This window comes from Apis florea, unplaced genomic scaffold (genome assembly GCF_048593485.1).
Source record: "Apis florea isolate Af1SG1 unplaced genomic scaffold, ASM4859348v1 contig_3587_pilon, whole genome shotgun sequence".
NCBI classification, from domain to species: Eukaryota; Metazoa; Arthropoda; class Insecta; order Hymenoptera; family Apidae; genus Apis; species Apis florea.
Genome location: NW_028256789.1, coordinates 960,069 through 981,299, shown reverse-complemented (window position 1 = coordinate 981,299; position 21,231 = coordinate 960,069). Strand labels below are relative to the sequence as shown.

The 21,231-nt window shown below is 42.9% G+C and overlaps 1 long non-coding RNA gene across 1 annotated transcript in view; it reads left to right on the top strand.

The window, feature by feature from the left end:
• The window catches only part of LOC147656564 (uncharacterized), a 37,076-nt gene extending 19,389 nt beyond the window's left edge, over positions 1-17,687 (top strand). The window contains exon 4 of the long non-coding RNA XR_015294174.1: positions 17,513-17,687. This is a non-coding gene — a long non-coding RNA (uncharacterized LOC147656564). The remainder of the gene's footprint in view (positions 1-17,512) is intronic.
• The last annotated feature ends 3,544 nt before the right edge of the window (positions 17,688-21,231 follow it).

Sequence of the window (21,231 nt, the reverse complement as noted above, 5' to 3'; positions counted from 1 at the left end):
TTACCTGGATCACCAGCAGCGTATGCGCTTCCTGTCTGCTCCTGTCAAGCCAATCTGCTACCCGCTCTCGTTCCTCGCTTTTTCCCCGTTTCTTCTTCTCCATCGTCCGGGGAATACCGGGTTCATCGTACACCGTCCACCCTTCTCCACCACGTCCTCGATGCTCGCGGCTGGTAATTGGATCTCTCGATCGACCGAACATTTCGGCTAATGAACTGTAATCGCATTTCAATTTGATCATACGCCCGTTCCTGTCGTGGACCACCAACGCGGTATTCGACGCGGATCGACTAGGCATTTCGATTATTTCGATCCAATGCGTCGATTATTTTCCATTTTAATCTACATCTACTTCTCGAAAAAGGGGGAAAAAAGAGGGGAAAAGGAAAAAAAGGGAATAATATATTTTCTTCTCTCGAGCCTGAATGATTTATTATTATTAACGAGTCGAAGAATATTTTATGTTATTCTACGTTTCGAAGAAAAAGAAAAAAATGTGAAGAGGCAAATTTATACACATACATATATATATAAACCGTTCCCTTTCTTCAAATATCGGAGCAGGGGTAAATGAAGATTGGATAATTATATTTGAAACGGATCCCGCGGAAATAGTTTCGATTCACGACACTCCAATTACCCGGCTAAACCTGTTACGCGTAATCGAATAGCGTCCGTGAAATGAAACGCGATCGACATATGATTAAGGATTCAAACACGGCAAACCGTGTTCATTCAATCACCGTTCCTCATCCACTCGGCCATCGAGGTCGGCACGCGAGACCGGTCAACCGGTCTATCCTTAGTCGACCCCGTTTCAAGCGCGAAACCTTTTCGTCAACGTGAGCGAAACATTCCAACTCCTCTCTCGAAAAATCCTGCATATCGAAACTCCACCGCCTATCGTCGCAAACAAACTGTGACGAATAAGTAAATAGAGAGAGAGAGAGAGTGTGAGAATTGGGGGATGATGAAGCGACGATACGAGAAACAACTCGTTCAATATTGTTCCCCGCCGCAGAATTTTTTAACGCACCGCGAAACGCACCTCGTTGACAGGATTTTGCCGCCGGGCTGCGCTCTTTGTAAGCGCAATGAGAACCTCTCCGTCCACCCTCGCGCGCGTCAACCGGGGATGAGGGAGAGCCGCTCTCTCCAGACCGACGCACTCTCCCTTACCCCGTGGAAACCCTTTCGACCGGCACAACCGCCTCGCCCAAAACCACCCCCCTCGCTCCCTCTTTGTGCCCGGCCGTTCAACGATGCGTGCCAGCCACGACACCCCCATCTTTCCACCCTTCGAGCAACTCTGTCTCGCGCAGCTCAACTCTCATCCCCCCCACGCGAGATTCTGTTTGGGGCCCTGTTCTCGACGCGACGATTTTCCTTGCCTCGTTGGTTAATCGACATCGAGGGTTAATATAAGCGATTGTCGATGGTGGAGGGTAGTTGGGAAAAATTGGCAGGTTAATCGTATTCGTGGATGAATGAAAGTTTGTTTTCTTCTGAAATTATTAAGGTAAATAATTAATGTGGGGACGGGGAAGAGGATTTTTGGTACGTTTAAAGATAGGATGGATTGAATCTCGCGGCAATTTTCCTTGAAGTAAAGTTTCCTCGGTTCAATCGATATTTACGAAGGGATCGTGCTAGTTGGAAGGTTGGACGGACGTTTCTTATTTCGGCACGCGAAGACTTCCTCGAAGACACGCAATTTCTGATATTTTTCCATTTACACGAGATGCTACGGAGCGTGAGAACGGCTTGATCTCTTAAATTATTTACAATTGTAATTTCTCGCGCGACCGAGTTTAAGCCCGACTAGAAAAGTCGTTCTTAACGTTATTATTGCGCTTGGTGTTATTCCGTTGAATCGTTTCCGTTCTACGGTATTCTTTCGAGAATGGCGCGGCTTAATTTACCAACGTTACGTTTTAAGAACGATCTCTGTAATCTTATTACCGCGAGAGAGGCGCAAGGGACCGAAAAAGAATTTCCATTTTTTTTCAGCTTAGCAACGTTGGATGGAATAAAAACAGGAACGATGGGGATAAATCCCGCGTGGAATGAGACTTAGCCCATTGTCTCTTTCCAGATTTGTCTTCCTACTTTTTCGCAATAACGACAAACAGTTGAATTCAGCATCAAGTGGAAACAGCCTCTGTTAGGTAAGACGCGGTTTCCATTACTCTTCCTTATTTACAGAGAAACCGAAAACCATTTCTTCTTCTGTAATCCGTAAAATTTGGGATGGGTTAATGTACGTTTTATATCTCGTTATTACATATCTCGTTTCGAATCTCGTTCTCGTGCTCGTTTTCTCAAAATTATTCGCAATCGCGTAAAAAGTATTTACAATTTCGAAAAAAAAAAAAAAAGGGATGGATAAAAGATCGTCCGCGAAGTATATTACGATTGTCAAGGCGATCAATTTCGATCAATTACGAAGCGTATCACGTAGAGAAATAATTCCACACCAAAATATTTGCATCCGATCGCTTCGATACTTAAGAATTAATATTTTATCGTGCAATTAATTACGTGTAGCGTTGCTTCCATAATGCATTGGCCACCAGAGGGATGTACAGTAAATCTAATCTCTCGAAAATCCTCGCCAACCTACCCCCTTGCACAACTATATCCTTTGTACTAGCTCACGCTGTACATATAGACGTTTAAAAGCATCTGCCTGCCAGAATAATAGCCTTACCGTCGAGAGTTGACAATTCTCTTTCATCTTCTATCGTTATAGCATGATCGATAATATCATTCGTTCGTTGAATCATTTCTTCTTCTTTCGACGCCATTTTTTTTCATTCATCACAACGGTCCGCAACGTTCTCGAGAAATCAAAGGAAGCTCATCAAAGAGTCATAAATATATCATCTCCCAATCATTCTCCAAAGGATCTTCTCGAAAGATTCGACTGGTGTTTCGCAGCTTAATTCGAAATTCCAACCAATCAATATCACCATCACTCGGAATCATCACAATGCCCTGTAACGATTCCCCGAGAAAAATCAGGAAAGAAAAATTAGAACATGGCGTTGAATCCGCCAAAGAGCCAGCATTCCCGACACCTCTCCCAGAGGTCGATCAAGGAAGACGTTCGGGGCAGGCGCAGGTATTTCACGGCTTAATCCGAAATTCCAGCAAGTTGGTCGTAATCTCGAGGCGGAGGCTCGCATCGATCCAACGACGACAAATCACCGGAACGTTAAATAACCGATAAAGTTGGCGCGCCGTGTGCCGGTCATAATTCACGCGAGTGTATCAGAGGAAGCTCGTCGCGTTACGAGTACCTCCTCGTCGTCGTCGTCGTCGTATTCTCGAGGCTTGCGGTTTATTCGATCTATCTTCGCCCATCCATCGACCCTCCCTCACCTGAATGACCGAACCCACGCAACACGGCGGAGCGCGATGTTTTCGTGGTCGTCTCGAGTCGAGTCGAGGAGGGGTTGGCAGGCGGAGGAATAAAAAAAAAAAAAGGGAATATTAGGAGGAGGCAAGGCGGAATCGAGCCGCGGCGCCATAAAACCGCCGTTACTTTCATATAAGCGAAGCGTGCTGGATCGATGAATAGAAATCACCAAGGTTTCTCGCGCTCACGTACACCATCGAGGGCGATGTCGCGCGTCACGCGTGCAGAATATGAGAGCCGCCGTAAGGCTGCGTCCCCACCCTGGATAAATCCTCCCCACGGCATATGCTTACACGCGTACACACGCGCTCCTTCCTTCGTGAAATCGAATGATTTATCCGGCTGATCCAGCCCTGCGAGGAGCTATCGGCTCTATTTTTCCATGAAGGAGAAGTAAGAGGCGTTAATGGGGATGTGCGGTTATTATATTTTTTCTTTTATGCAGGAACGAAGAGATGACGATATCACGTAATCTTTTTGCAAATTGCTTCCTTTCCTCGATGAGGATATTTCTCTCTCTCTCTCTCTCTTTCTTCATACCGAAACGGACAAGTCGAAGGGAACCGATGAAGCGATAAGCTTCTCGTTAACGGCGATAAACACAGCAAGTATGATCACGAGCGAAAAGAGGAAAGATCTCGTAGCGCGGTATCTTCTCATCTTCTCTCTGTTCTTTCCTTTTTTTTTCCACTGTCCGTCCTTTGGATCTCATATCACTGTCCGACCTTTCTTCTTCCGACTTTTTTTCTTTCTCCTCGTTGCCTCCGTTGTTTCCACGGAAACTCGTTAGATATTAAGACACGGGTCTGCTACGCTTCTTCCCTTCTTTATGCTCTGTTAAGGCATAAAAGAACTGTCGTAAAACGGACTATCGTAAATACAATCGAGCAAACCCCTCCCATCTCTACACCGTATCTCTCTCTATTCGCGTTCCCATGCGTTATACCGCTTTTACGTGCACGGACAATCCTGCTCGCGTTATGCCGGATCCGATATGCCGTGGGATTTACTCGGATCATCTACGATGGATTATTGTCTTCAATTCAATCGTAATCGCGGCGGCTCTTCTCTCTAAATACCGATTTTGCCGTTTAATTTACATTTTTGCGATTAACTTTTAACGGAGTTTTGAGAAATTTCGACGATGCTTCTTTCGACGATCGGTCGAAAGAAGGGAATGGAAAATTCAGAAATTGTATATCCCGTGATCAGAGTGATTCCGGCGTTGGTAATATTCCTTCCTGTTTAATATGGAGGCCGATTCCTCGCTATTATATATTATGAAAGTGGAAAATGTTGTTCATCGCAAGAAATCGCAATGTCTTACTTCTTCCTCCCGTTGATTATATCTTTCCGAGAGATCGTGTCGAGCATAATGCTCTGGAAAGGGAATACCTCGCCCTCGCCACTGTCACGCGATGTTATATAATCTTATTCGTAGACGCGAGACTTTCTCTCCTACTTTTACGATCGTATTCGTCCTATTAAAATTTTCACGCTCTCCTTCTTTCACCCTTGTCTCGAGTCTACGCTCATTCTTCTAAATTACACTCGAATTACTGCAAATTGTGTTGCGATGACGACTCGTAAATAATATTTTGGGACTAGATTGGACTGTTTTAGGAAAAAGATTTTTTTGTGTCGCGCAACGAGACGTATTTAACGAATTAAAATTAAAATTTTACTTCAATCGTCAAATATTAATAATTAAAAAAAAAAATCAATTGATTTATTCATGTAGAATTCAATGGTGGCGCTGTGGCAACAGTTAGTGGAATGGGCGGAAATAGTTTATTCCATTTAGGAAACTCGAGAGCCTTGAAACAATTAATTTCAAACATTGATTACAAGATTCGCGGCTTGTTCAATAGTTATGTTGGTCAATGTTGATCGAATTTGGGACAATAGCTATTCGCCTTCACCGATCGAATTAATATCTTGATTTATTGAATTTCTTCAATAAATAGCTTTTTCAAAAAGATCGTTCTATTATATCTATTGCCGTCGTCGTATCGTGTTACATTCGATCATGCGTTCACATTTAAGATTAAAAATTCAATGTAGACTTTATTAAGGATACGATGTCCTTGGGAAATTTCTTTGAAGAAATTTGAAATGCACGCAAATTTAGACGATGATTTTATAATTTTTTACCACGAAATGTAACCGACTTAAAAAAAAGTAGATATATTATTGAAGGATTGGAATGGATTCTCGATCGGTTAATTAAAATCACTATGAAATCTGCGAAACAAAAAAAAAAAAAAAACAATAGACGGTAAAAATTGGCAGGAATATTTAAATTTTGTATCGCCGCGGGAAATATTCAGACGCCGATAGAAAATTCAAAACTAAGCGCAAAGCAGAATAGTCAGAGATCCAATGCGAAAAGAGAATAGACGAATAGTAGAATAGACAATGAAGCGATAAATGAAAAAAAAAATTCTTGAAAAATAGATTTTTACGGAAGTTAAAAATCCGCTCAATTAAACGTTTCGTAAAAATAATCTCAATTATTTGAAAATAAACACCAGTTTCACCGAGTGAATAATTAATCGATATATCATTGCTTGGATCGTTTCGCGTTGACGAAATGAAAATCCATTTGGATCGAGGTATCTTTCGGTGGATCGAGGTCCTGGTACTTGTCGGCTACGTCAACGCCAACGTTTTCTTCTTTTTTTTCCACCCTAGGTCGAATAAAAAAGAGGACCTTTTTAGACGTGGATAGAGCGTAGAAACGTGGAACGACAATACTTTCCTACGATAGTGTCCCTACCTGAACCCCCGTCACTGTCCGCGCCAAGTCATAGAAAGTTTTTTCATCCCTTCCCCGACGATTGCTCGACGATCGGACGACAATCGGTCGCAACAACGCTCGAAACTTACTTATTTCCTGTTCCGAGACACTTTGCTATAAATAACGCTTTCGATTCTTCGATGAAAAACCAAAGATCGACCGGATTCTCGACTCTTTTGGAAGACTCTTTTTACGGATTTCGACACGCGTGCGTGCACGCAGTCGAATCTCTAGAATAAGCGCTTTCAAAGAAGGAAAATAATATTCTTCGTCGTGAGAATCGTGAAAATAATATTATTTCCGATCGAAGATCGTCCAGAATAATTCGTATCCCCCCGAAATCGCTTTTTCATCAATCGCGTTCAAAACAGTCCACAAGGAAAATATTCGCATAAGCAAGATTCCACGGATCGAGCGATACCCATCGATATACACATATTTCCAGCACGCAGAATTCTGGATGGAATTCGTTCGAAAAAAAGGAAAAAAAGAGGGGAGGGGGGGGGGGAAATTAAAATTCAACGGGAAAATATTTATACGCGGTCGGGAAAGAGTATAAACGTTGGCGTTCCGAGGATCATCGGCGCACTCTGTCACACTGTGATTCCCCTTTGTTCCCTAACCTTTAGAAACGTTGACGCGTTGAAAACGTTCCGGTTTGTCAAGTCACAGGAACAACGATCCATCCGGACGCGAGACAACCCTACAGTCCTACATCCTTTCAATATCCATCCTCGATGTTGTTGACAACCGGCGGCCAATCATCCGATGGAATGCTGGGCGAGAGGGGAAGGCAAAATGCAAATCTTATCGGGGGTGTTGGAGGGCGGAAGGGGGGAGCGATACACGATCCGCGCGAGGGCGGAAGTTACGTTTGATATCTGCTTTGGACTGAACGGGCGCAACCAACGTCCAACTCGTAACCCCGCTTCGGGGGCTTTTATCTTGGCGAGAGAGGATACTGGACGCGCCGCGATAAATACCCTCTCGATATAATGGATGGTGTATGTATCCACCAATAGCGACAAGCGGAATAAATCCTATTTGTTTCGCGAAAGTTGGCGGTGGGAGGGAGTGGGAGGGGAAGCGTAACCGGGCCCGTAGTATCGATCGTAGGTAAATTCGTATCATGGAAATTGATATTAGTAATAAATTTATGCGGTCTTTGTAACCCGATACCACCCCCTCCTCACCGATTTGTCTATGGTATATGTATATATATATATATATATATATATAACAGTCTGTCGCAAAAGTCTTTCCAGTCTTCAGCGCCAGTTCAACTCAGAAGCAAAGGTCAATAATGATTTTGTCGTGTACGAAAATTCGCGCGTGTAGAATAGATATTATAGGATAAAGCGTTTTTTCGTTAGCTGGATACTGGATACTTCGAGGAGATTAGACATAGTTCGATCATTCGCATGGTATTCATCGGAGAGAAACATTTAATCGTGAATTTAAAATTAACAAAATTTAGCAAAGAAAAAGATAGAAGGATTTTTTGCTTGATTTTTTTCAGTCGAAATAAAAATTTCTATAAGTATGAAATATATAAAATAACTGCGCGAACACTTTTTGGGATTGACTGTATATTTTAATGCGGACTATGTATTCACATTTTCATCCCCTCGGCTCGTTCCCTCGCGATATATTTCGTTCCCCCTTTTTTTCCCGTGACCAGGCGATCAAAAATATACCGGTGCACGTGCGTCCGCAGAATCGTGTATTTTTCGTTCATAAAATAATAACGGAAGATAAGCGAGCCACGATGAGCCTAGAAATACGTTAACGCGTATCGAGGCGCGGGGGTTAATCGCGATTCTGGTAGCAGATATACGCCCCCGTTCTTTAATTATTTCCGACAAATAATCCGGCAACGACACCGGCAAACGATTGATTAAAAAAAAAAAAAAAAAAAAAAAAAATAAAACTGAAACGAGATGAAATATTTCGTTTATGGTCGATTTATTGAATAAACCTCGAATCGAGGACAATTTAGCATAGATATATGATTGAAAAGCGATTTTGAGAATCTTGTTGAATGCATGATGTCATTTGGCATGATTGTTCAATGAGTGCGCGAATTATTTTATTTTAGAGTCAGAGCTTTTTTTTCTTTTTTTTTTTTTTTTTTTGCTGTATTTTCCTCTCGCGCGCGGTGGATCCCTGTCAAAATAATCCCTACAATATACACGTTTTTTTTGAAAACAAAAAAGGGACGTGATAAGAGGTGAAAAAAAAAAAAATAGACAGGAATCGATTACGACGAAATTTTAAAACATCAATCTTCAATCGATGTTTGGAAAACGTTCTTATACGAGCCATTCAATTCTTCATACGATTCCTCGACAGTTGGTGTTGTTGTTAGTTCTCCTTCGTGAGATCTTTTCGTGCGCGATAAGTGATCCACTCGTTGCGTACCAGACTTATAAGTTTGCCGCTCCGGACTTGGCCGGCTTCTATTTTCGCAAACACCCTTTATGCTATCATAGAACAACCTATAGAGAAGCTTCGCAAGGGTGGATAACGTTAGGGTCGGGTTGACGTTATATTTTGACTAGGTAGCCGGTTTACGATCCCGATCGGCTATGCCGGCTCGTGTTTCAGATTTTACGATGTAACTGATAAACGAGGATTGACCAAACATGTCGTTCGGTTATGTCATTTAGGAAGGTTATATAATAGACGGTATTCTTCCATCTTTTTTTATTCGGCTTATTCTCGAGATCGACGATCTTCTTTCTTTCTTTCTTTCGTGTTCAAAAACTCGTGTGAATTTTATCACTGTCCCGAGGAATCGCCTCTATCTCTCTGTTATTCAATTAATTTTCTAACAAATAAGAGATTCGTTCGAATAATTTGACAGACGTTGAATTTCATCGAAACGAATTGTGTTACAATTTGTTTCCTCTCGATCAAAAAGTTGGTGTCCCATCGCATTGTCGCCGTTTCGTTTTCGATTGTTATCGCATCGTGATAACAAAAAAATATTTCAACGACGGAAGGATCGTCGTTGAAAAATGGTCGAGACGATGTTAAAAATCGGCGGCGCAATTCGCATTGACAAAAAGCATTCGTCGTCGCGGGAACGAAACGGGAAGATAGATCAGCGAAAAGAACGGTTCCTCGGCTTCGTAATAAATCGTGGCTGCTAATAAATTAACAGGCACACGGTGCCGGCCGTATCGTTGATCGTGCATTCAGAGAAACACGTTTCACGCCGTTGCGGCTTGTTTATAATATACGCGGCATCAAGTTCCTACCACCTCGCGCTCCAGATAAATTAACTCTGCTCACGCTATGAAATTAGTGATTTCAACATTAACCGTGTGCCGTTCTAATCCGTCTAGCCAGCGTGAAATCGGATCGTAATTACCGAAACTGAGATTTAATTAAAACGTTCGACCTTTGTTATGACGTACGTCGCAACGCCGCTGGCCCCGCTGTTTCAAATGCTCCCCGTTTTGTTTCTAACTTTATTAGACGGCACAAGTTAATACGGCCGAGTGTTTCAGAGATGGTGTATGACTTTGTTATTATATCGGCTCGAACTAATTAAATTAATCGCCGTACAAAATCATTAAGTTTTCATCAAGTTAATGCACAATAGATGGAAAAGATGTATCATCGAATATCGAATACCGCTATTTCGGTTATTATATTTTTATACTTTTCCCCTTGACATTTTAATATTTCCTTTTTTATTGGTATTTGATATTCTCGATAATATTTTTTATAGCGTTACACGCGAAAGGAACGTTTGATATTTTGTGCGCACGAGATCGAGCTTTTTGTTTCATCTTTGTTAATCGTTTGTTAGGCAAAAAAAAAAAAAAAAAAAAAAATCTGTAACTCGCGACTATAGTAGCCATTTATTGCACGCGTATTTCGCACGCGTCTGTTCATGCCGAAGACAAAAGCGTAAAATGGTCAAAATAGAGGTCGGCAACGACGTTCGGCCGGATAGCAATTTGTGATGCTGGAATTTTGCTATTCGCGATTGAACGAAACGGGAGATGTCACGCTTTGACGATACGGAAATGATATAACGGACATCATTAACGGGATTGTTTTGTGGGTATGGGGACGGGATGTAGCGCGTTTATTCTAACAAGTTCAATCACTTCCATACAACGATTAAACCTATAGAAAGTGTCGTAATTTAAAGACCGTTTCGGGGAGTACTCGCTGTCCGATACGATAGAGGAACGACGAATCGATCGTTTGATGAAAAAACGAGAAAGATGATCTCTCACTAAGCGTATAATTAAATACGATTAAACGAATGATGAAAATTAAAATTTCAAAAAAGGAAATAATTTGGACTCTCGGAGGACGGAGTGTGTCAAAATCTTTTTTCTTTCTTTCAATAATTCAATCTTTTGAACGCGGTTAAATTTGAAATTCTATTCTGAAAGTGAAAAGATAACGAATTTTAAGTTTTAGCTCGACGAGAAAAACGGGAAATATTAATTCTTCGAAGCGAACGATAATCCGCAAAGCTCTCTATCCGTCGATTTATTGGATCGTCAAATTTCGCGACATTCTGCGTACAAAACCAAACCATATTTCGATCAAAAATACATCGCCCCTACTGGCTCCTAACATGCCTTACGACTCGTTTCACGATACTTCCCTGTCAACATTTAAGCAGTAAAAGAAATTGATGATAGGCCACCCCTCTATAACTCGAGATTAACTTATGTACGGGATGGCACGTATATACTTTTCTAATTTGAATTGTGACCGAAACGATACGCCATGGATTTTTACGAGGTTGGTTGCCTGGCCTCGTCCACGTGACGTCTTCGTATACAGTTTATAGGTATCGCCTTTACGAGGTCAGCATCTGGCCTACGTGACACCTAAGATGCTTCCCGAGTATTAAATCGACGGTTCGTAGATACTACTAGGGCGAAGGGGAAATCAGTCGTCTAGGTTTACATTTTTAGATGCATCGATCTCGAACAGCCAAAATTTTCTCTCGAACACACGGAGAACGGAAGATAAATTCGAATCGAGTCCAATCTGTATATACGTGTAAATATGTATATTCCTTCAGAATCAGATACGTTCGTGGCCAACGATCGAATAAAATAAATAATATTATTCAAACTATCTTTATCTCGCTGCTCGTTCGTGGACGAGCTGGCAATAATTTTTTTTTTTTTTTTTTTTCTTTACTTCTCGTAATCTCGTCGAAACCGATTATCTTTAAATTCTTGTCGTTCGTTTTATGCTTCTTGTCTCGAGTTACAACATTTCATGGAGGAGAAATGCGGCGCGTGATAAAACAGGCGAAATTGGAGTTTGAAAATTCGAAAATTTAGTAACAAGTATTTTCAAGATTTAGAAAGAAGATTAAAAAGATTTATTTCGCGGGCAGAGAAAATGCACTCGTAGCATTTTTTCGCATTGAAAAGTTATTAAACCAGTAAATCCTGGAAGCGAGCATCTATCCAACTTATTGTTGGCACACAGCTTATAGATTGTTCGTTTCTAAGATTCGTTTCGTTAAATCTGCACGATTGACTTTCACATATCCGAATATTATATTGTTCCGAATCGTAAAACTAACTCTTGTATACGCATGAATGCACGCGAATGAAACGTGCTATAAGGATTTCTTCTTTTTCTTTTTTTTTTTTTTTTTTTTTTTACACCCGGCGTCGTTATTTTTCAGACGGAAATGGTCGTAGTAGTAAAAGCGTTCCTTGGTCGAACGTCGATGGTTTATGGCAAGATGTGTAATCGTGGCCAATGATATATCGCGCTGCCCTTTTAAAAAGAAACTTATTTTTGTATTTCGCGTAACATCGCTCCTATGATCGCGCGTTTATTCAATCGTTTGAATAAATAAATAATCGAGACCCGAAATTCTTTAGCCGAAAAATACCGAGTTGTCTCGTCTCGTCTTTGGTTCATTTCATACCACGAATTTGGCCCGTTTCAATTGCTATTCTCGAGTTCTCTCGTCGGCCACGACATTCCTTCGCACATCTTCGGACCTTACAAAGATCATAAAGCCCTATATAAGAAAATACCAACCATTTGTGGATCTCCAAAGGATCCATGCTGAAAAGCATACCTCGAATAGAAGATACTATTTATATGCAGATAGTATTCGACGATCTTCTCGGCGGAATAGGAAATCGGTCGAAGAATGCGACTCTGCAAACGGAAATAAATTTAAGAAAAACGTGTTATTAAAACGCGTGGTTTCAAAGTTGTATCGCTTTTCCCAAAAATTCGATTCTTATTCGCAAAGATAATTCGTTCACTCGCATCCGTTCACAACTCGAATTCGAAAAATTAATCCCCACGTCGTCCTTTTCTCCGATCCAAGAATTCACCCCTCCCCCCTATCGATAGAAAGGAACTCGGTGAGACTACATTACGAGCCATTTCCAATCCATTTACAATCCACCACCCTTTCACCAACCCCCATCAATGGAACCGTTCGAAAAGATCCACATTCGCGCACATTTACACGGATCGAGGGCCAAACCCTCGGCAGGGTTGACCGACCCGTTCAAAGCGGTGAGACCTTTAAACGTCTCGCGAGCCGCCTCTTCAATGCAATTCTTTCTCTCAATCGCCGCCACAAGCAGACCCTACCACGTCCTACTACGTGTTTCTCTCAGAGTGCAGAGAGAGAGAGAGAGAGAGAGAAAAGCGCGCTCTTTTTCCCGACGAAAAACGGTAAACGCGTTAAGAGGCCATCCCGCACAAAGAAACAATACAGAAACGCGAACGTGGCCCCCCGTGTGGTTTCAAGTAAATTCCAGACGTGGTCACTTGACTCGAGGCATGCCTTTTATCCTCCGTGTGCCACACGAGCGAACAAATATGTATATATAGAAACATGTATAGAACCGCGTTTCGAACGATTCCCTCTTTCGATCGATCGATCGTGGCGCGAAGCACTTTGCAACGAATTATTCAATGGTTCGCCTCGATGCCTAGCCGTTCCGGGGAAGGGTTAACTGACATTTCGAAGAATTATACCGCGATACGCATCGATCGTCCCCCCGATCGATCTCTCCCCCGGTTTGGGAGACCGTCGGGGAAACGTGATCACCGGAACTGCGGAGAAATCCCATCGTAAGCAATTTCACGGCCGTTGTTTCGAGCGTTACTCGGCCTGCTCCGCGGGGTAGATAGATACCCGGGACGGAACACGGGATATCACTTTGGAAATCTGATAGGGGAACAATATTCATTTAGTCCGGATCGATTATTAGTATAATTAGAGACCCGTCGATAAAGGAGCGGCGTGTATAAATCTAACCGAATTATCGGCCGCTTTCGAAACCAGCTGTGCCGCTGCGCGTGCACGTATGTAACGATGTGGCAATTATATCGATGATGCTTCTTCTAATAAATAATAACGGTAACTTTCGCGAATTATTATTATAATCGGCGAGTGTATAGATGTATACGCGTGTGTATATTATATTATATTTTCGAACCGATTCCATTTCAATAACCGCCGAACGATAATTCGTTAGAGGACTGCGCGTGGATATATACGTTTTAATGGTACCGATCGGTTCATATTAATCCCTAATTACGCCACAATTATAGGTGCGCGTGACCAACGGCGGTTGGTTAATCGTATCGATCGTGCGCGATTCCGCGAAAACGAGATTGTATCCCGTTGGAAAAGGCGGAAAGTCGATTTCTCGATTCGGGACGGGCCATCGTTCCATTCGTGGAAACGGATTATTAACCTTTCGTCCGTATAACGATTCGTCTTGAATCTCATCTTTTCTCGCGATTCGATTTAATTCGTCGATTATAGGTTGGTCGGTGAAGGAAAAGGGAGTTTTTATCGTGCGTTTCTCAAAAAAGCGGAGGAACTCGAAGAAAACCTATGGATTTTTCCACGTACCGTGCATCGAACCTTTCTCTTTCCCTTTCTCCAAGGGAAGGTCCTCTCCCTTGCGAGAATTGGGGATTTACGATTTACCTCGCGAGAGTGACAGACGCAAAAAACAAATGAACGAGCTACGAAAGGTGGCCAGGATCTAGAAACTCGTCTCACGTTACTCTCTCTCTCTCTCTCTCTCTCTCTCTTTTCTTCTCCCTTCTCCTCGCCCCACCAGTTCGTTTGTTTCGTTTCTTTCTCAGTTCGCGAACTCACCTCCCGGAACGAAGGTTTCTTCCCAGAAGAAACACCTTTCTTCTATTTCTGTTTCAACTCACACCTTTTCCTCCCCTTTTATCGGCCAGCCCTTTGGAACCACTGTTTCCGCGAGTTTATCGGCGTCGGCCGATAAATTCGAAACGGACGAAAGGAAAACAAGAGGGCGGGGGGGGGAAAGGGGGTTTTGTGGAAATTCACCGCGCTCCATTTAACAATTATTTTAATTCTATCCCGTTGTTTTATTCCGGGCTCGCCATTGTTGGAATAATCGTAATCGGCGAAGGTTAATCGATTCTCGATCCGGGTACAACAAAAATCGAATTTTGATGAACAAGCGCAATCGCGATGTTATCGATGTGCCGCGTGAAACGTTGTACCCTTTCGACCTTGTAATAAATCTTCTCGAAGAAAATGATTTCGCGGTAATTCGGGCGCGTTGAAACAGACGAAATAAAGCGAATCGCGGAGGATAACAAGTAGCGTGAGATAAACGTGGTCAGACGGGACATTACGAAATTCTTCAAACGGAATTTAATAAGACGAGACACGTTTGTAATCGGATAATAAGTCAATCGCGTTTTCGAAGGAAATGATTTTAAGATAATCGAATTTCATAATTTCTCGTTCAACGCTTTTTTATTTCGCGAGTGTAATTTCTCTTTCTCTTACTTCTCTACGGAGGTGTAATTAAAAAATACAATTAGTAATATCCCGTCAAACGTAAACTTTATTCAAGGGATAAGAACGGAATACAACGGATTATGAATTCACAACGTTCGTGATCGAATATTATACTTTTTCCAATGTTATAATTTCGAAAAAAGAAAGTAATACTCCTCACAATCTTTTTTTATATTCCCCATCTGATAAAATCCAATCCGATTTTACTCAAGATTTACTACAAGCTTCCTGAACCCGTGCTCGTTCACTTGCTATAAACACGAAACAACGAAATATCCTCCACTCCTATGTTCACCACCTCTCCGATCACCAATCTTTAATCAACCGACAAAGGATCGCGGATGTACTCGAAGCATCGAATAAATGGAAAATGATTATCACTCCTTTTATTCAGACGCGAGATATCGAGCGGAATCGCCGCGTAGTTCATAGCGAGAGTAGAGTCGTAAAAATGAGATGACGATCGTAAAGCCGAGCGAGTGCAACGGCATTTCGACGAAATAACGGAATCGCGGGCGGCTCGGTTGCCCCCCTTTTTAAACAGACGAGCCGGAAATAAAGATCGATAAATAGAAATGTTCTCCCTCCTCTCTCGTGGCAAGGAAGCTTTATGAAATCGGCGGCGAGGAGGAATCGAGCGGGTTCCCTTCGCGTGCCAGCTTCGGCCCTGGCTGGCACGTCTCAAGATTATCGATTCGACGAGGTTTGTTGGAATACAAACGACAGCCACTTAGTCTTCCACCTCTTGCGTAATACGCGGCCGTGCCTTTATTGGGTTATTACTTTGATTTGTCACTTCTTATATGGACCCCCGCCTATATGGAACGGATATACGGCGGATTTTGCCAAGTTTCTTCGTTCCGCGACGGAAACTTCTCGCGCATTGGAGACCGGTAAGGTTGCTCCGTAACACAGCGATATGGTAAAGCCTGCTCAAAGGGGAACGCATTCATCTTTGAGGAATAATTTAAAATCTTGAAGTACGCCGGATAAATGGATAAATCCTCGTAAATTTGCGAGGAGCGTATATCGCGGTTCGTTAAGAATTTACCACCGATTTCTTCCAATATATTCGTATCTCGTATCATTGGTGCAATTTATTCGCCGCATTGTCGCAAGAATCTCTTCTATTTGATGAAACGTGTGAAGGGATCTGAATAAGTGGCTAAAAAAAAAATCATCCTTTCCTTTACAACGATGATATCTTGAAAAATCGGAATGAAAAATCGCATCGAGATGAACGAAAGAGAGAGAGTTTTAAAGAGGAAAGTTGGATGGTTCGTAAATGATCTCACGATCGGAACTATCCTCGCAAGTCACGAGTTTTCAATAGGAATGTTTGATCGAATTTCAAGGCAAAAAATTCGCCCTTTCGATCGAAATTCGTTTAAGCAACATGCATTCAAAAGCTGCGCCTACATTTTCAGAATAATTCGCCACTCTTGCAAATATTATATTTTTCTCAACACGCGCCACCCTTCCGCTACGACGTATGCAAAAATCTCATTCTCGCCGTTCCTAACCGGTTTGACGAACCCTTTCAAAATGGCGCGTTTCCGGGGGCGTTAATTCTACTCGATTGTCGGCCAGGTCTCAATATAAATAGAAGGAGGAATACGGTGATTAGGGGGCACACATGTATCATTCATAACTCCGCGGAGAGAAGGAGCGGCGCGACAATTAGTCAGCTCCTGCGCCCTGACGGTCCCTGCCACCTGCCGGTTAACGAATCCCGGCACGTAGGGGAACGAGCAGATTTTAAGCTCCACGGTGAGACGCTAACCACGGCTATCTAATTATGCAATTTAAATTTGAATCAACGCGCGAACAACGCTCGTACTCGCCTCGTTCTTCGTGCGCCGGTTTAGTCGAAAAGACTAACCTACGCCTAGGTAGGTAATTTCACAGGCGTTTTCCTTTTTTCCCCTTCTTCTTCTTTTTCTTCTTCTTGTTCTTCTTATGTGCTCGAATCTCTCGAGGAAATTGGTAAACTTGCGAGGCGGAATGATACTTGTTGCAAGGAAAATAAGGACTGCATAATTCTATTTGGGATTGGGAACGAAGTTATATCTTGCGAACTTGGGAATTATGTAATGTGTTTGAAAAGTAATTTTGCGAATCGTAACGATTATGTTATCGTATCAAAGGAAAAAAGAGGAATTTGAATAGAAAGAGATTGTTATTACATTAGACATTGTTTAGAAATTGGAAAATAACGTGGTGGAGAAAGGAGAATCTTTCGGACGATACAGAGATGGTGCTCGCCATTATTTATCAACACGAATTATTATTATCTATCGTGCAATATTTCCACACGCAGTTGGACAACCAATGTCGTCCAACGATTCCAATCCTACTCAATTCATAAACTTATTTTCCCAAGGATCCGTTGATTCGATAAATTACCCGTTATCGAAATAATTCTCGAGGAATAATCCTTATTTTTTTTTTTCCTCGTCAGCCCTTCTCGAATATTTTCGAAAGGACGAGAAAAGCCGGAAGAGGTGGAGGAACGGAAACGAAATGGGTAACGAAACGGGAGTGGAGAAGCGCGTGTCGCGAAGCTGGCAACGCTCGTTGTACGCGGATGAAACGTGCAGATCCCCTGGCACAGTTCCGGCTTACACGTTTGACAGGTGAGGAAATTATATTTCTCAACTGCCATTTAAGTTTGCGCGTCGCTTCGTTCATCAGGCGTCGTGTCCTCTTCCTTCTTCCGCTCCTCGTCCTTTCCATTTGTATCCCCAATGTCTTCTAACGTGTTTCCATTTATCCTTGCAAGGATCGACTTGCCGCTGTGTTAATCCCTCGACGCGATCTCGACCTCGCCAAATTCACGGTGAAAGGTTCGGCCATCGTGATAACGTATCGTGGTATTGCTCGGCGAGGATTGGCCTTGGTTCGGTTCGCGAGGAACTTGATTACTGCGTTAATGAATTATCTTTTGTCTAACGGAGGTTCCTCCCAATAGAGCCGCTCTTCCGAATGTCGAACGAGTTGACTTTAGGGAGGAGGAGGAGGAGGAGGAGAAGCCAATTCGAAATTTCGCTGGATTGGATTCGAACGAAGACTTATTCGTCGCTTCGTTATGGGTTTGGTGAGTAAAGTTTGGTTTATTGAAATTTTGAGAGTTTGTTAATTGCGTTGATATTGTTGATATTGGGAAAAAAGACGAGTATTTGGGTGCATAAATATGAGCTGGAAGGGAAAAAAGTTAAATGGGGGAACAGTTTTGGATTATTCGAATTATTGTAACTTGTATAAAATTGACAATGAAGAAAGTTTAAGGAAAATTTAAATAAAATTCTCGAGATTATTTTTGTATCCTGCGTTATAATGTTAAAAGAGATGTCTTACTAGCATTGAAAGAGGTGTAGTACCGTAGTAAAAGTTTTATAAGAAATTTTTCATCTTTTCATTTCTATCGCATTATCACGGGGCAGTTTACGACTTCGCAGTAATTTAACTTTTAATTCTCTGAATTCTAAACACGTTTTATACCCTCGGAGTCTTCGGTGCAAGCTTGCCAACGACTCAATTCGACGTGGCGCCACGACAGGATCAAGAGACAGAGATGTCAGACCCGGTGACACCAGCCTGGCTCAAAGTCAATTCGAAACGAAAGAGGCAGCCAGATCGTAACTATGCCTTTTAAGCAGATGAAAGGAATCGGTATCGAAGGTGTCGTTGAATTTAAACTTGCTCTCAACCTTTTTATATCCGCCATTACGAATCTCGTTGTTGTTTCCACGGATCGAAATAAAAGAAAAGCGTTAAAATCGAGAGAAGACAAGCAATGATATATCCGTGAAAATCAAAAGGAGGGGAAAAATAATTTTGGATCCGAAGAAAATCGAAAGATAAGGGAAACGATCGATCCAACAGAGTCGTCTGACGAACTACGAAGTAAACCGTGTCATAAAAGTTCCTGATTATTCTCGCTTTGATAAACCTCGATGATCGAATTCGAAATTCAAAATGATAAGGAAATTAAAAATTAAAGATAACGACGCTGGAATAAGTATTTTTTGGAATAACCGTATTAGTTGGTGGAAATCTTTCGCTTTCTCGTTCAACAATTCCATCTTCCCCGATCGATCACTCACACCGGATCGTTAATCGTATCAAGCTATTTTTTTCCTTTTTCTTCAATCTTCGAAAAACAGACGGTACTTTTCAAAACTAAGCACGAACGATAATTCTCTGGACAATAGCTACGTTTCTTGATTATCGCGTCGAGTATTCCCAAGAAAGGGAGGGAATAAAAGGTTAGCTCGTTTCCCGCTAGGTTTTTCTGTTTAAACGTATTTTCTCGAGCCGCGTGTTCGCGTGTCCGTGCTAGACCCTTCATATTTCTTGAATGAACACGACATGCTTGTTGCAGGGCTGACGTAGTAATTCATGTTGGTACACCGCGTTACGAGACAGGTGCACAAGGCTCGAGAACCGAATCGTCCCTGTTCCCCGACCAGTTCCATTTTGCTTTTACCATTTTACCGTTGGATTAACGGCGGCGAGAAGGAAAATATCAGGAGTTTCATCCGTATGAGAATACCGCGGCCAATTTAACCTTCTATTCGTATGCAGAACGGGGCCGCGTGTGCACTTGCTTCGCGCATATGTTACATGCTTAGCTTGCTGTCTATCTAGCCTGCTGTTCCGGAATTCTGCGTGGATCTATCGGCCAGCTGGACCTAATGGTCATTTCACGGACGAACACGTATCCGTTTCGCGTACAGTTCCGCTCAAAACTCCCCCGTCTTCTCCTCGCCCACTTGGCTGGCTTTCCTAATCAGCGTGAAATTAACTGTCTCCCAAACTCGAACCCGATGTTACGCGACCGTGAGAGACCGGGATTTTGGCACGAATGGCGGCACAACCCCGATGACCATCGCTCGTTCGAGTTGTGAACGGATTCAGAACGAAACATCAAAGAATCGCGATGACGCTTCTCTCGAAGAGTTTTAGATATTAGCACCCTACTTGGAGGAAGAGAAAGAGTAAAATCATCTTTTAAAATCATCATTAAAAGGTAACTCGCGATCTCCGTTTCGCTTTCTAATAATTCTGGAGCTGAAGGATATTGCGACGGTTTTCTAGGAGTAGGCCAATTAAAAGAGAAATAATAATACAATATTCGTTCAACGACCATCCCTTGTAATAACCCCCTATACGCGTGTAAAATTGAAGCCTCTCTCGAAGCTTACTTTATCTTTCGAAGTTGTACATCGTCCCGCAGCCATAGTTCCCCGACCCCCGAAAAGGGGAGAAAATACTCGTTCAGAAATGTCTCGAAGCTCTCTTCTCGGTTCTCCTCTCGCGCGTGTCACCCTCCCGCGAGCGCAAAGGTCGAAACTTACGACCATGAACTTGCGAGTTATGCCGGTTGCCCTTGCCGGGAATAAAACACAACGCGGAGCGCCTCGGGGAGCGATAAAAAGACTGCTGCGTCGTGGCTACGCTTCGAAATTTACGGCTATATACTCTCCACCTATCGTCCCGGGCCGGCTACGACGTTGCGCGTGTGTCTCACGCTTTATGAATCTCACCCCACGATCGCGGGGAGAGAAGAAGGAGGAGGGAGGGCCTCGATCGCTTTCACGAAGGACTATCTGTCCGTAACGGCTGCGGTGTTTAATGCGTGTGCGGTGCGGCCGTATTAGGGCCGTATTTTCGTTACCCATTACGTTTTACGGGCCGTTATGTCGCGGCACGCAGCAGCTCGAAGCGGTGGAAAAAGGGGTGGCTTTTCTTCCCCGGGATGCACGGACGGGCTCGCTTTCCGTCACGGTTAATGCGTCCCCTGCGCGAGCTTTCTTGTCCGGGAAATTACCACCGCCTCCTCCTCCTCCTCGCCTTCCCTCGCCGTCTTTGCACCTTGTCTCTTTTCAACGCCCGCTTGTAATTGTTTTTCCGCTCTGGATGGCGAGGTAAGAAGGTCATCGGGACGGGGACGAGCCGGGAATTTTTCGTTGCAACGGGACTCCTTTTTGTAAACGAGTCGAATGAAACGTACGGCCAATCAGGCGAGCAACGAAGATGCGTGGAGGAGGAATCGTAATTAACAACGCGAGGAAGGGAAGAGAAAGGGCGAGATGCAAGGGTTAGACGATCGGTTCGAATCGATCGATTCGTTCTCTCTCTCTCTCTCTCTCTCTCTCTCTCGTTTCGTAATAAAGA